The 6044-nt window shown below is 48.7% G+C and overlaps 1 long non-coding RNA gene across 1 annotated transcript; it reads right to left on the bottom strand.

Annotated features, from left to right (window-relative positions):
* Positions 1-1017: 1017 nt before the first annotated feature.
* LOC128933992 (uncharacterized) lies at positions 1018-5033 on the bottom strand. Its single transcript, XR_008482811.1, has 3 exons — positions 4922-5033; positions 4510-4792; positions 1018-1112 (listed from the first exon to the last, which is right to left on the bottom strand). It is a non-coding gene; the product is annotated as an uncharacterized LOC128933992 (long non-coding RNA).
* Between the last annotated feature and the right edge of the window lie 1011 nt (positions 5034-6044).

The following is a 6044-nucleotide window of genomic DNA, read 5'->3' as shown; positions in this document are numbered from 1 at the left end:
ACTGAGTGAGGATGAAGCATTGGGTCCCTCTGCACCTTCCCACCATGGAGCTCTTCCAATGAGGGTGAAAATGTCCAGAGTGCAACGAGCCCAAACCCATTTGGGGTTGCCAGCTCCTGATCTGGAGGAGGGCTGGATGATGCAGGTGGATGAAGGTGAAGGTGAGGCTGGGGCTGTTCCTTGAGTTGTGTCCCTGGGATCCACGATGTGCCTGGCCAGGGGAAGCTGTTTCTCACTCAGAGGAAGCCCATTGAACCCAAATCCATGGCTGGCACCTCTCAGGTGGGACACGCCTGTGTCACCACAGCCTGGGGACATTCCCTGCCATGGCCTCGCAGCCTCCTCGTGTTTTCTCCCAGGATTAGCCCAGGGAGGTGACTTCACCCTCCCTTCCTGCTCTGTTTCTCCCAGGATTAGCCCAGGGAGGGGATTTTACCCGGGCGTTTCTGCAGCTCTCCATCGTCACAGCAACGGGGAAGCGTCGGGAACAATTGGTGAGCTGGTGGTGTCAGCTTTATCTCGGCTGATGTGTCTCTCCTTAATGAAACTTGTGGAAGAGAAAAGCAGGGGAAAAAAGGGAAAAGGCTGCTGACAACAGATGTATTATTTCTATTTCACCTCAGATTTACTGGTGCGTGCATTTTTCATTCATGGAAGAGGCTGATATGCAGATTTATTCAGAGCAGAGCAGGTACAACCCTTTGTGGATCAATTCCTGCAGCAGGCTTAGGAGAAAAGGACTGAGCTGAGCAGATAGCCATGCAAGGCACTTCCCAAAGCCAGCCCCAAATTTTGTGCCCAAAATGGGCTAAAAGGCCAATAAGATTTTTTCTTATTTTTTCTTCTTTTTTTCTTTTTTCTTTTTTTCTTTTCTTTTTTCTTTTTTTTCTTTTTTCTTTTTTTTTTCTTTTCTTTTTTCTTTTTTTTTTTTGTTTTTCTGCAAATCCAGACACTTCAACCCAAATTCTGTTCCTGTTTTTGGCCAAGGGAAACTTCCACTCATAGCTACAGCTTGTGTTTCCCATGTACTTCAGCTAGGGCGGCCTGGGTTGACTTTGTTCTTCTTCCAGCTCTGCTTTACTGAGGGCTCAGTGCCCCAGGGTGGCTTCACCCTGTTTTGGAGAGGGTGAATTTATATTATGGACTGTGTATATATATATATATAAAATATATGATATTATATATATATATATATATATATATTTATAATATTAAAAATTGTATTATTTATATTGAGATGGCTTCTTCAGGAGACCCTTCTTTGTCCTGGCTCCTTGGTCACCAAAGTCATACCTTAAACACCTGAGCCAGGTGTCTCTTACTGGTAGCTAAAATTTGGCCTCCAGACGAGTCTGAAGCTCTTCTCCTTCCATACAGAGCACGTTGTGGTTTCTCTGTGGTTTGGGAGGCTCTGCTCCCCTGGGGCAGGACACCCTCTGGAAGCCAAGTAGAATTTAATCTCCCTGCAGTGATGAAAGTGAATCCAAGAGAAGTATTTGAGGTGTTTTTCCCCTCTCATTAGGAATGGAAGACAGGAGTCTTCTGTCTTCTGGGTACTATACAACCAGCATGAATTATTTAGGACCAAGCATCTCTCCGATAAATAATTTTTTTATGTGGGGAGATTAAATCTGAATTTTTTAAAAAATATAATAACAAAAGCAATTTCTCTCTCGTAAGTCCTCATATTTCACCCAGCAAAGAGATCCCAGGCATCCATTCCTGTATTGATCAGCAAATAGGTCCTTTTATAGATTTAGTTCACCCAACCTTGTTTAATTTTGGATTCATTGATTCAATGCAAAGATCTAGATGAAAAGCAAGTGGGCTGTTTCCAGTGCTGGTGATGCTATTTTTAAATAAATCTAGTGCATGCTAAAATAAATATGCAAAACATTTTGTAAGGCCGCGTACGGGTGGGGAGACCAGATGTACTAAAATATTTAACAAACTTTTCCCTGATTTCTCCAAATGCATGTTTTATTTACCAAACACCAGTGGAATTTAATCTCACCCAGTGTTTGCTCCGACCCATTGTCTGGGGTGAGCAGGAACGTGGGGCCTTGGAGGAGCTGTCTGTGCAGTGACATTGGTGGCACATTTAAATGCAAAGCTCATTAACCGTGTCTGGGATTTTTTGTTTGTTTCTCCCTTTTTTTTTATGTTCACATTCCTTACAAGAGCAAGAGATGAAATACCCATCTACAATTCCCTTTCATCTGCAGGCTGGGGTTTTTTTTTCCCCCCCTCCTCTCTTGCTCAGATGACAAAGTTTCTCATTTGGTATTTTATTTGATTTCAGGAGATGAGAAAGAATTAAAAGCGTCTTCAGGAGGTTGGGCTCACCTTACTCTCTCCAGGATCCTTCAGGAGGAGGATGAGTGACTTGGCAAAGGCTCCTGCCCCCAAAGGATGGGGTTCATCCCAGGGTCAGAGCTGCATCCTGGCTTTTCCTTCACCTGGGGTGACCATCCTGCAGATCCCAGCCTCCTTTCCTGGGGCATCCCATCCCACTCTGGGTCTTTGTGCCTGTCTCCTCCCAGCCCTCTGCTTTCAATCCAGCCTCATTTAATTGAATTGTGGTTTTGATCACATCTGACGGTGGCAGAGATCTTGCTGATAATCAGATTCCCATGGGAGAGGTGGAAATGGGGCTGGTGGAGGAGGGAGGGGAGACAGGGGCTGGTGTGATGCCACTTGGTCCCCATGTGCCACCAGGCAAGTGACACAGCAGCCAGGCTATGTCCACTCTGGGGTCAGTCACATTTTGCGGATGGGTAAATTAACTGAATGTCCCAGTGGGGGCTGAACCCTGCAGGTTGTGTTGGTTTTGGTTAAAAAAAGGCAATTTCTTGGCAAAACCTTCCACCTTGCTGCAGGCTGGGGCAAATGCAGCATCCCCCAGCACTCCTGGTACCCAGCCTGGCCTCACCTGCCCTGCCTGGACTCTGTGCAGGGATGTGCTCAGCTCTCTGCACATCTGCCACATGTGTGGTGGCAGGTGGCAACGATTAATTACAGAGATTCACATGTGATTTGCATGAATTCAGCTGGAAGTGCAGCCCCTGGGATGGGGGAATGTTCCTTGCAGAGCCTCCTGCTCCCGATGCCTTTCTGCCAGCCAGTGCTTCATGGGGTGTTTGTTGTGTGTGTGATTTTGGGGGTACCAAAGCAGGAGGGGCAGAGCAAGCAGCAGCCTCTCCTCCATCCCTTGGTCCTTGCCAGGGCTTGGGCATGGCAGGGAAGGCCTTGGATAATCTGAGACAGCAGGAATTTCCCCCCAAACTGGGATGGAAACAAAATCCTCCACCCTGACTCAACCTCTCTCCTGAGATGCTGGAGGGACAGGTGTGCCCCATTCCAGTGCCCCATTCCTGTGCCCCATTCCTGCTGACCCCAGGGCCCAGGGGAGGAGGAGATGAGGGTCCACAACCCAACCCCACCCCTGCAGTGCTGTGATGTGGGGCTGCTATTGCATGAGGCCACCTTGCTCTGGGTTTGCAGGCTCAGGACACAGGCTTGGTGCTCCTGCTCTGCCTGGGCTCTCCTTGGCCTGGCACAGCTCTGTTGCCCTTGGTTTGGGTGTTACAGCAGCTTTTCCTATTGAGCTGTGGCTAATTTACCTCCTTGCTGTCTGTGGTTTAATGCACCCAATCTCCTTGGACCAGAGGATCCCAGAACGGTTTGGGTTGGAAGGAACCTTCCAGATCATTCAGTTCCAACCCTGGGACAATTTCCACAGGACCACATTGCTCCAGACTGCATCCAGTCTGTCACTGGACACTTCCAGGGTGGAGAGAGAAGAGATCTAAGACAGAACTGCCAGAGGAGGATGCAGGGCTGTATTTGTGGGTGTACATCAGGAAAGAGAGACTCCTGCAAGGAGCCTGCAGTGTGCTGGCTTGGTCCAAGAGAGGTAGCAGCAAGCCAAGAGACTCAGATATCCTGGCCAGAAGGATGGGAGAACATTGCCAAGACAAGCAGGTGTCCAACAGAGCAGCTCAGGGCCTGGAGGAGACTGGGGGAGACTGAAAAGGAGCAATGAGGAAAAAAAAACCCTGAGGTGTAAGGTGACAGCTAGAAATAGAAGGGAGCAAGTGATATTTGTACCAGAGGTATCCTGGGGAAGGTATGAAGGAATCCAGCCCTGAGAGCCCCAGCTCCTCTGTTCAAACTTTTCCTCTCAAACCCAGCATAAACCATCTTAAAAGCTCAGCTCAGCTCACCATGAGAGAGGATGGAGCTGCCCATGGCAGCCAGGCACTTCCACTGGTCCACTGGCTTGGTTCTCACCTCCACTGGTTTGGTTCTGATCAATAATGAGCTAATTAGTTGCTATGGAGATGTAATGTGGGAGAACTTTGGGGAGGAGAAATTATAGGTAATTTTTATTTGTTTGGGCCCTGTTCCTATAGCAACAGGAGAACTTGTCACTGACTACCAGTTGGTTTCCATGGAGTTGGCTGCTAGTTCTGGGTTATTAATGCCTCCAAGCATAAAACAACTCACCTAGTAGGGCTGGTGGATTGTCCTCCATCATCCATGGGAACTTTGCAGTTTGCCAAGTCAGGGCCTGGCTCTCCCAAAAGTTGGGATGGAGTGTTCATCATCAACCAACAGTATGGAAGTGCTGGAAGGATCGATTGTTCTGCCCCTCTCTTGAATTGAAGACATCGTGGAATGAATAATCCATCACTTCATGGCTTGCTCCACTCGCAGCATTGCCTGATTTTTAATTGGGTTTTCTCCGTCTTCAGCTTCCAGATGCTTGGCGTTGATCTGCCTTTCTCTGCTAAATTAAAAAGTCTTTTAGCACCTGGCAGTTTTGCTGTAAAGGGACTCACTGTAATTAAGTCCCTTTCTCCTCTCCCCAGCCCTGGTTCTCCTGAATGGAGCCGTTTGTTTTCCCGCAGCCCCTCACCTGATGCGTTCCCGTTACCGCGCTCCTCCGAACAAAGGGGATGTGGTGTCTGCCTTGCAGAGGGCTGCAGCTCTGTCGAGGGACCTCTCAAACTCCTCCAGAAGCCTTGGAACCAGACCAAACACTCCTGAGCGCTGAAGAGACTGGATTTGGGAGAGATTGGTTTTATGATAGGTTGTAATTTCCCTCCCACCAGCTAATTCCTCAGCTTTCCACGGGTGATAATTACCCAGTAGGAGCTGAAATGTCTCTCCCCACTCCCCCCTTATCAACCCATTCTCCACTTTGAAGGCATCACCACTTCTTCCCAGAGTGTCCTGGCCGATCTCTTGCAGCACCTGCTCATCCTCTGCTGTTTTGGAAGATGGTGCCACATCCACCACCTCTCCCCTTGGAGACCGCTCTGGCTCCAGCTCTGGAGGCAGATAAGTCCATCAGCGTGTGGATAAACCTTTAATGGTGTTTGGCTGAGCCCGCCAGGCAGTCGGAAGGGAGGCACGAAGCAAAGGGCAGCTCCTCACCAGCAGCCCTGCCTGGGATCTCTTGGCAAGCTCTGCTGCTGGCCCCAGCCCTGCATGCTGTGCTCGCAGCTGGTCCGGCCCCGCTGCTGAGGCACGGCCCAAATGTCTCCAAGGAGGCTGCAGATGGGGCTGGAGGATGAGGCTGAGGATGAAGGCTGGCTGTGGGGATGGGAGGAAAGTCCTGAGCTGTCCAGGTGGCGTCTGGCTGGCAAAGCCAAACCTTCAAGGTGAAAGAAAGGCTTCATCCAAGAGTTCCTGCATCTCCTTGGTGCCACTTGATTTGCAGATAAATTATCTGCAAATCTTCTTCTGTAAGAAATCCCCCTGCAAACTCTGTTTGTTCTTCTGTGACCGTGTTCACAGGGGTCCTAGGATGAGGGAAGAGACAAAGATCTGACTCTATGTTTCAGAAGGCTTGATTTATTATTTTATTATCTATATTACATTAAAACTATATTAAAGGAATAGAAGAAAATGTTCCATCAGAAGGCTGGCTAAGAATAGAATAGCAAAGAATGATAACAAAGGCTTGTGGCTCGGCTCTCTGTCCGAGCCAGCTGGGCTGTGATTGGCCATTAATTACAAACATTTAACATGGGCCA

The sequence above is a fragment of the Melozone crissalis genome, unplaced genomic scaffold, assembly GCF_028551555.1.
Source record: "Melozone crissalis strain CALT ecotype California unplaced genomic scaffold, PUWL_Pcris_2 ptg000012l_1, whole genome shotgun sequence".
Taxonomy (NCBI): domain Eukaryota; kingdom Metazoa; phylum Chordata; class Aves; order Passeriformes; family Passerellidae; genus Melozone; species Melozone crissalis.
Note: the sequence above shows the minus strand (reverse complement) of the source record. Positions and strands in the feature narration are given on the sequence as shown.